We start from the raw sequence: 8333 nt of genomic DNA, 5'->3' as shown, positions 1-8333 counted from the left end.
TTAGACAGGAAAACAGCAAGTTTTACAAAAACTACTGAAATATGTGCATTCAAAAGTCAAAACAAGGTCAAATTAAGTTCAGCTCAAAAGGTTATTGTGCATTTTAGGTTCATCCTGATATTTCACCCAGAAGTCGAATATCCCTAACTTTTTGTGAGGAGCATATGTGTAGTTTTCTATACAGTACAAAGTCAAGCACCGACTACTCACAGGGCATGCATATTACAGCATTTTTATTGTTTGTGCAGGTCTCTGTGAACAGAGGTCATTTATTTAATCTGAACGTGCCATTAATTTCCATTTTGTGTGCATCAGAGAGCAAATGAAAAAGATCAGCTGTGGACCAAATATTGAACGGCTGACCCAGTCAGGCCAAGCCGGTGAGGGGTGAGTCTGTCAAGGTTGACGGAGGAGGGATGAGATCACTTCCTTCCTTCCTAGAAATCATCCTCAGTCCAGACTGCGATTGTTTCCACAGGGAAATAAAGGACATACTTCAAATCTGTGACATAAGTGACGCTCACTCAACTATGACTGTGTTAATGTGTGTTGGCCTGAGGTGTTCATATGCACTAGTGGTGCTTTACACTACAAGATGACTCTGTACAAGCCATGTGAGTTAATATGTGTAGAGTGGAGGAACGTGTCACAGTGTTACTGCAGGGCTGTTAAGGCTTTTTTATACTTGCGCGGATAGCGACCGCGCTGACGTCACTGCGACTACCTGGCGCGTAGTTTACCTTTATACTCGGGCGCAACCCGCGTGCACAGTTTTGAAAACGTACTGCAGTTTACCTCCAAGTCGAGGGTGTCGCTACTGCTGGTATTGGGTAGCACACCACAGGGGGGAGTTTCCTCTGCATTTTTTTGGGCCATTTCCGGTAGCCGTTTTTACTTTCCTTTCAGTAACAAGGAACAAAGCAATAACAATGGCGACCGTGAAACAGTGTCTGCTAGAACAAATGGACCTAGATGACCAGATGATACGTTTAATGATGATACAAAAACGATCGAGAAGGCGACGGCGTAGATGGTATGTAGAACCAAGGGGCATGCTGAGTTCGTCATCACAGCATGTGACTAAAATGGACCAATCACGAGAGATGTTCGCCACCGCGTTTGACGCGCAGCAACTATTTTTGTCGTGTGTGCGGCAAGCTACGCAGAGGTGCTGCACGGGGCAATTCCTCGGTCACGTGACGCAATGTGTGTGCGACCCTGGGAGTATAAAGAGGCCTTAAGTAGGTGTCGTCACAACGACAAGGAATGCAGTGTCATGGCAGCAGAAGACGATGGAGGAGGGGGAAAAAGAGGACAGAAGCAGAGAGAGGAGAGAAGAGTAGGGAAAAAACACTTTTCTTTCACCCACACGCTCAATGGGAAATTAGGTCATCCTTGCAAAACCATTGTAGGTAACAAATCATCATCATCATAATTGGATCCTTAACCAATCTGAGGGTGCTTCAGACACACACAAACCACAAAAGCTGTCACACGTTTCTAGAGCCCCTCACACGACCACAGGAGGGAGTAAAACAGAATTCCAGCATAAATCTGAGCTTGTTTGACAGTTTTATACCTCATTCAGGAGCCTCGTTTGGAACAGGAGCATGATAGAGGAGCGTAATTTGTGCTATATGTAATTGTGGTCGCGATCTTTTCATAAATCACCATGTGCTTACAGCACACTCGCCTGATGCCTGTGAGGGAGGAAAAAAATAAAGAACTGAGTCGTCCATCAGATCATCCACAGGACCATTGTACTCAGCCATGATGGGCATTCTGAGCAAGAAAACGGCATTAGATTAAAAAAAGAAGAAAATAAAGTATTTCCATTAAATTAAGAAACATGAGTGATTTGATGTGCACTTGTAGAATTAATGATCTGAACCACATCATTGTGTATTAAAATATTTTCCCCCAGAAATGGATCACATACCTGAAATCAAACAATCAAACAATGAACAAATAAAAAAAAAAAAAACATCCAAAATCTTTTTTTTTTGACAGATTTGTTGCTGTCTTATTTAATTATTTTAACCTCACGCTTTAAATGATGAACATTATTTCATTTGCTATTTTTATCATCTTAATTCTTCGCAATTTCTATATAACTATGGTGAGTATCATCATACTCCGTTTTGCTTCACTGTGCAGTGATGATAAAGGAATTCAATTCAATGTCACGCTCTTAGCAGCCACAGCCGTAGCTGCACCTTTAATTGTCAATTTATTGAACTGATGAGAATCCCTTAAGGGGAAATTCAATTTACACTCCGCTGTATATTTTGTGTTGTACAGTAAACAGAAGCAGACCACACGCACGGAGGTATGCAAGAAGAGTGATGGGTAATGCAAACGGTGCTGCGAACCACAGGTGAGGTTGGGGGTGGTTTGGTGCCTTGCTCAAGTGTACCTCGACAGTAGTCAGGATGCAGAGTAGCATTCGTAATAACCATCCATCCATCCATTTTCTGAGCCGCTTCTCCTCACTAGGGTCACGGGCGTGCTGGAGCCTATCCCAGCTATCATCGGGCAGGAGGCGGGGTACACCCTGAACTGGTTGCCAGCCAATCGCAGGGCACATACAAACAAACAACCTTTCGCACCCACATTCACACCTACGGGCAATTTAGAGTCGTCAATTAACCTAGCATGCACGTTTTTGGGATGTGGGAGGAAACCGGAGTGCCCGGAGAAAATCCACGCAGGCACGGGGAGAACATGCAAACTCCACACAGATTAGATTGGGATTGAACCCCGGTCCTCAGAACTGTGAGGTAGACGCTCATAATAACTAGTTGCAATTTATTTATTTTATATTGTCTGCAGCAGGACTCGAAAACACTCTACCACCAGCACTGCTTTCAATCAATAATACTGTATGTTTACTATACTAGTTGAAGTATAGTATAGTGCCTTGGCTTATTTTTGAGATGCGAGCTGTTGCTTGGACAATTTTTTTTGTCTTGAGATAACGAGCAAAAATCGGACTTACACGTGCACTTCAGACCCTCACTAGATGGTGGGAGCAAACTTCACACCATCTGACCACCATCAATTCACATTGGTTTCGCAGCAGTGGAAGGACAATATCAGTTGGTGGCGGAAATGCGCCATTAAGATGGTTTTCCAACTGCAAATAAATCCCGCAGAAGAAGAACAAGGAAAGACAAAACATTAGGTACAGTCATGTTTTGTGCTTTCATTTCCATGATTGCAGGTTACATGTAGAGCAAATGTTATTGCTGTGTGTTTTGATATAGTACAATACTGTTGAGTACATCTTAATTACGAAAAAAAAAACTTAAAAAGAAATCATTTTTGTGTTTTGGGGGGCTGGAACAGATTAATTGCACCTCCATTCATTTCAATGGGGAAACATTATTTGAGATACGAGCGTGGTTATGGAAAAAATTCAACTCTCAAGACACAAGTGTATGAGAAACAATTTCCAGTATGATGCAATGCAATTCTATTATCAAATTACTATCTCTGACAATCAAACCCGTTTCCAGACCTCAGTCTTAAGGGGGGCACATGAAATGGATGGGAAGGCCTAACTATTATTAATATTAACCTACAAACAGTACTTACTTTGCTACCTATGAATGGCGCCTTGTGCGACCTGCAATATGACTGCACTGCACTGACAATATTTCCAGTATAAATGCTACAGACTCCGCCTTGAACACTGAATCATGCATAAGTAAATAACACTAGCTTTTCTTAACACAAAAATAGCTACTATGATAAAACCAAATAAAGATTTTAGAGATCCGTGCTGTAATTGGGGGGCGGGCACAAGCATCTTGGAAGGCAGGCAGGCACGGCCCCCTATGACCTGCCCATGGCGATGGGTGTGCTGACAATGTTGACCAAAAGTGAATGCTTTTGATTTTGTAAAGGTGGAATTTTTCTCGAGGTGTACCTAATGTTGGGGCCAGTGAGCGTGTGCAGAAGGAGTTGATAAGTTAAATCCTCTTAAACAGCATCTTCTTACATCTGGGCCAAAGGTTTAGCCACAGGAGACCTGTCAGCTGGCTATTGCATAAAGCGGTAAAAGACTGAGAGCTTGACCTCAGATCCTCGTCACACATTTTATATGAGGCTTCGCACATTATTTATTCATGTTTAAAGACAGTCGGTTGCTGGCATCCCAAGAGCTGCCAACACGCACACTCCCCCTGCATCTAAACTGGAATCAAAGATGTGTAATACGGGCTGAATACATTTTCATGTTTTACGAGAATACATTGCATGTGTCAGCCTCAGCTTATGTTTGTGACATTTGCAGGAACCCTGTCAACAACTGTGAGAATACATTGAGAGGAAACCCAGAGTTGACACTAATCCCCACAATAGCTTGTGCCCATGTTGCTTATCAAAATAATTGACAAGATTTTATACAGCAAGACACAAGCGTTTATCCTGTTCATACCCACACTGGCTATTGTGCATCTTAGCAACTGTGGCGCAGTAATGAGACGTCTGGAGTTGTTGCGGTGTCTTTGTGGTGGCGGTTACACGCATCCATTTACTTTACTCCATTGTAATATAACAATCTCACTGCATTTGGACACACTGTTAATGTTGGATGATGTTTACACTACTGTACGTCCGATAGCCCTGTTTGCCCGAAACGTAGTTTGACCATTTTTAAAAATTCATTTTCAAGTTTTCGCACAGTCTATCCGTGATGGGCCCTGGCGGCTGCTGAGTTGCATTAAAGCAACTTTCCAAACTTTCTGGTCTTTTTGTATCATTGTTTATTTCAGTTATGCAAGTATATACTGGCCAAGCGATCCTCTTCCTACCTTTTCAAACTTTTTAAACAAAAATAGATATGCTTTACTATATATCTTTTTTATACACTTGTGGTTTTAATTGCTAAATTTTTTACAATATAGAAGTTCGTCAACTTTTTTCTGGGAATCCCATTCAAGTCTTTCAAGAGGGTCTGGTCTCACAGGATTGGTCCCTTGTGCCCCCTAGTGGCCTGGCGCACTTCCAATTTGGCGGCTTGAACTTGAAGCATGTCTTGCAGTTGTCTTTGAGTTAGTGTGTTTTTGGTGTTCACGGCATTTTTCTTTTGCATTTGTTTTGTGATTTGTAAGTTTTTGCTTCTGCTTTGTTTCTGTGATTGCAGCATTTTTCTCTTGCAGCGTTTTTGTGTTGCATTTGTTTTATATTTTGTGTTTGCATCATTCCTGTGTTTGCAGCGTTTGGCCGTTTGCATGTCCATGTCGTCCATCGTACAATACTGTTGCATTTTATCTTTTCGAAATGTTTGTTTTCAAACATTTATATAGGTAAATTTGTTTGTGGTATTAGCTTTGCATATAGTGTAACATCACAATTACATTCTATCGCAAGTATTGCTATAAGTAACTTCCCATCCCAAGTCAGTAACATTTTTGCACCAGCCAAGACATCGTGCTAGAAGTGGAGGTGCATCTGGTACTGTTCAAAGTAATGTGTGCACTCCTCATACAAACGTTGCCACACACTAAATGGTTATTCCACAATGTCATAAAATTCCATAATGCATTTTTAGTTTTTTTTTTTACTGGGAATGTCTTTCCAGCTTCCTTTTGGCTGTGAGATGTCCAGTTGTGGGAGGTAACAAAGTCCTGGAATTTGTATTTTGTGAGTTTCCAACACTTTTTACTGGTGCTAAAGCGCTGGCTCCACCTGAAACAACGTGTTCCCTTAGCTTTGCTAATGTTGTAGAACTGAGTACCGTATTTTCACGACCATAAGGCGCACTTAAAAGTCGTAAATTTTCTCCAAAATCGACGGGGCGCCTTGTAATGCCTTATGTGTGCACCGAGTTCCAAGATCTATAAATGTTGCTGTGTGATGAGCGCTCCGCTTGACTGACTGGGAGCATTTCCTGCCGACACGCTGCTTATACAGAGGAAAAGCGGACATGACTGAGGACAGCATGCGGATGTAAAGGGGGAAGGGTGCGCGTGAAGGAGGACGCTAAAGGCACGCCCCCAGTAGGTATATTGCGTCGGTCAAGCCAGGCTCCACTCGTAAAGTAGCAATCAAGCCAGCCGCCCCTAATTTTGTTCATACTAGGCATTACCGTAACAAGTCGCCAACTCGCGGCGAAAGCCACCTTCAAAATAAAAGCTTCCCAATAATATGGACGTCAATGCTCTTCGGTTAAGGGATGCAATCAGAAAGGTTAATTTGAATCTTGAGATGCATTAAAACATTTTGCTTATTAGTTTTCGGAGACTTTTACTTTGAAATACAATATCAGATCTTCATCAAACCTCTTTTAGTGGAGTCCTTGGTGGTCTATCACAGAGATCTGGACTTGTCTTGCGATACCAATGGGATTATGTTGGGGTGGCTTTGGCTCAGTAGGTAGAACAGGTTCGAATCCCTGCTACGACTGTCCGAAGTGTCGAAGTGTCCTTGGGCAAGACACTGAACCCTAATTTGCTCCCAGTGGGCCTGGCAGCGCCTCGCATGGCAGCAGTCGCCCATTGGTTTATGAATGTGTGTGTGAAAGTGAGGCTTTGTAAAGCGCTTTGGGCACTGTGATGATGTAGATAAAGTGTACATGTATATAATATAAGTGCAAGAGACACGCTTACGAAGCACAGTTTAAACTGCAAGCTATCAGTTACGCGGAGGAACATGGGAATCGAGCAGCCGCGAGAGAATTCAAGAGCCTCGCGATTCAAGAGCAAACGAGCTTCGCCAAGTCAAGAAGATGAAGCTGAGTTTCCGTGGAAAAAAAAGAAAAACAAAACGCGGAAACAAGGCGAGGTGGCCCGAGTTGGAAGACCAACTCGAGCAATAGATTAATGAACTCCAACCGCTGGCGTTCTAAGTGATGTTGCGAGCGGCGTGGGAGCGATGGATGACAGATGGCGAACACAGCTTTACTAAGACATGGAGGCACCGCCGGGCAAGTTACGCCACAATTTGTGACTGGATTGTGGATGCTTGTGCTCACGCGTCTGCTTGCACTGTTGTTCGAGCCTTCGTGAAAGCCGGCATCATTGCTAAGGAGCCGCACGGCAACGAGACTGACTCGAACTTAGTGTGTTTGATGTAGAACTTGCCCAGCTGTTCATTTCGGATACAGAAGATAAGGACTTTGATGGATTTGTGGATGAGGATTGATCAAAAAATAACGTGAATACATTGTTAAATACTTCAATAAAGTACAACCGAACTCAGCTTTGGATGATGAATTGAAACTCCTGTTTTTTTTTTTAGCGTGCATGCATGCTACGGTATGTTTTAAGTTAGCGTATGTTTTACCATGCCTGCACCCAATAATATTTATGTATGTGTTAAATACAGAAATAGACCCCCATAACTGAGACTGCGGCTTTTAATACGGTGCACCCTATGGTTGTGAAAATACGGTAGCTAAAATGCTTTTACATAACAATCTGTACTTCTACTCTAAAAGACACGACTTCTGGACATTTCTCATTTGTCCTTACGTGTGCTTGAAACTGTTTCAATTCAAAGGAATAGGTTGGTGTTAATGTGGCACATTTGTTGTTCAACAGAGCAGAGACGATCCCTAGTGTCATAGTAAATAAGACTCGCTTTGCAGCAGTGTGCGTGAGAAATCACAGGCTCCCAAACAGCCAGGGGGCAGGCGGAAGATTGCAGAGGTGGAAAAAGTATGTACACTCTGTACTTAAGTTAGAAGCACAGATAATTGTGTAAAAAAAAAAAAAAAAAAAAAAGACTTTGGTAAAAGTAGAAGTATTGATTCAATTCAATTCAATTCAATTCAAAACAAAAAGTACAGATCCTGAATTGTGCTTAAGTACAAAAGTAAAAATGAATTTATACTGTCAATTATGTACAATACTAATTTGAACTTGTCACAAAGGGAAAAGAAACCATCTGCACACTAAATACTTTTTCTTTGATTAACTTGCATATATAGTTCTCATACTGAGAGGAGGGGGTAGGGCGGAATCACTGGACACTATCAAAACAATGCGTTCCCATAGCTTCGCTAACGTTGTGAACTTGACTGACAAGATATGCTAAATTAGCTGATGATTACAACAACAAAATACACCTTACTTGTAATTCCCAAACACCGTCTAACGTAAGTCCGCCAGCTTAATGCTAGCACACAATGAAAAATGCGGTAGATGGGCTAACAAAACTAGCATCGTTAGTTTTGCTGAGGATAACCCTTTAAGAACAGAAAATATAACAATACTCACAAACATATGTTCTTTATGTGATTGGATGTAAGAGTTGGCAGGTGGAGTCTGTGCAACCGGGGAAACTGAGTGAGTGAGTGAGTGAGTGAGTGAGTGAGCAAGCTTGTT

This window comes from Phycodurus eques, chromosome 13 (assembly GCF_024500275.1).
Source record: "Phycodurus eques isolate BA_2022a chromosome 13, UOR_Pequ_1.1, whole genome shotgun sequence".
Classification (NCBI taxonomy): domain Eukaryota; kingdom Metazoa; phylum Chordata; class Actinopteri; order Syngnathiformes; family Syngnathidae; genus Phycodurus; species Phycodurus eques.
Note: the sequence above shows the minus strand (reverse complement) of the source record.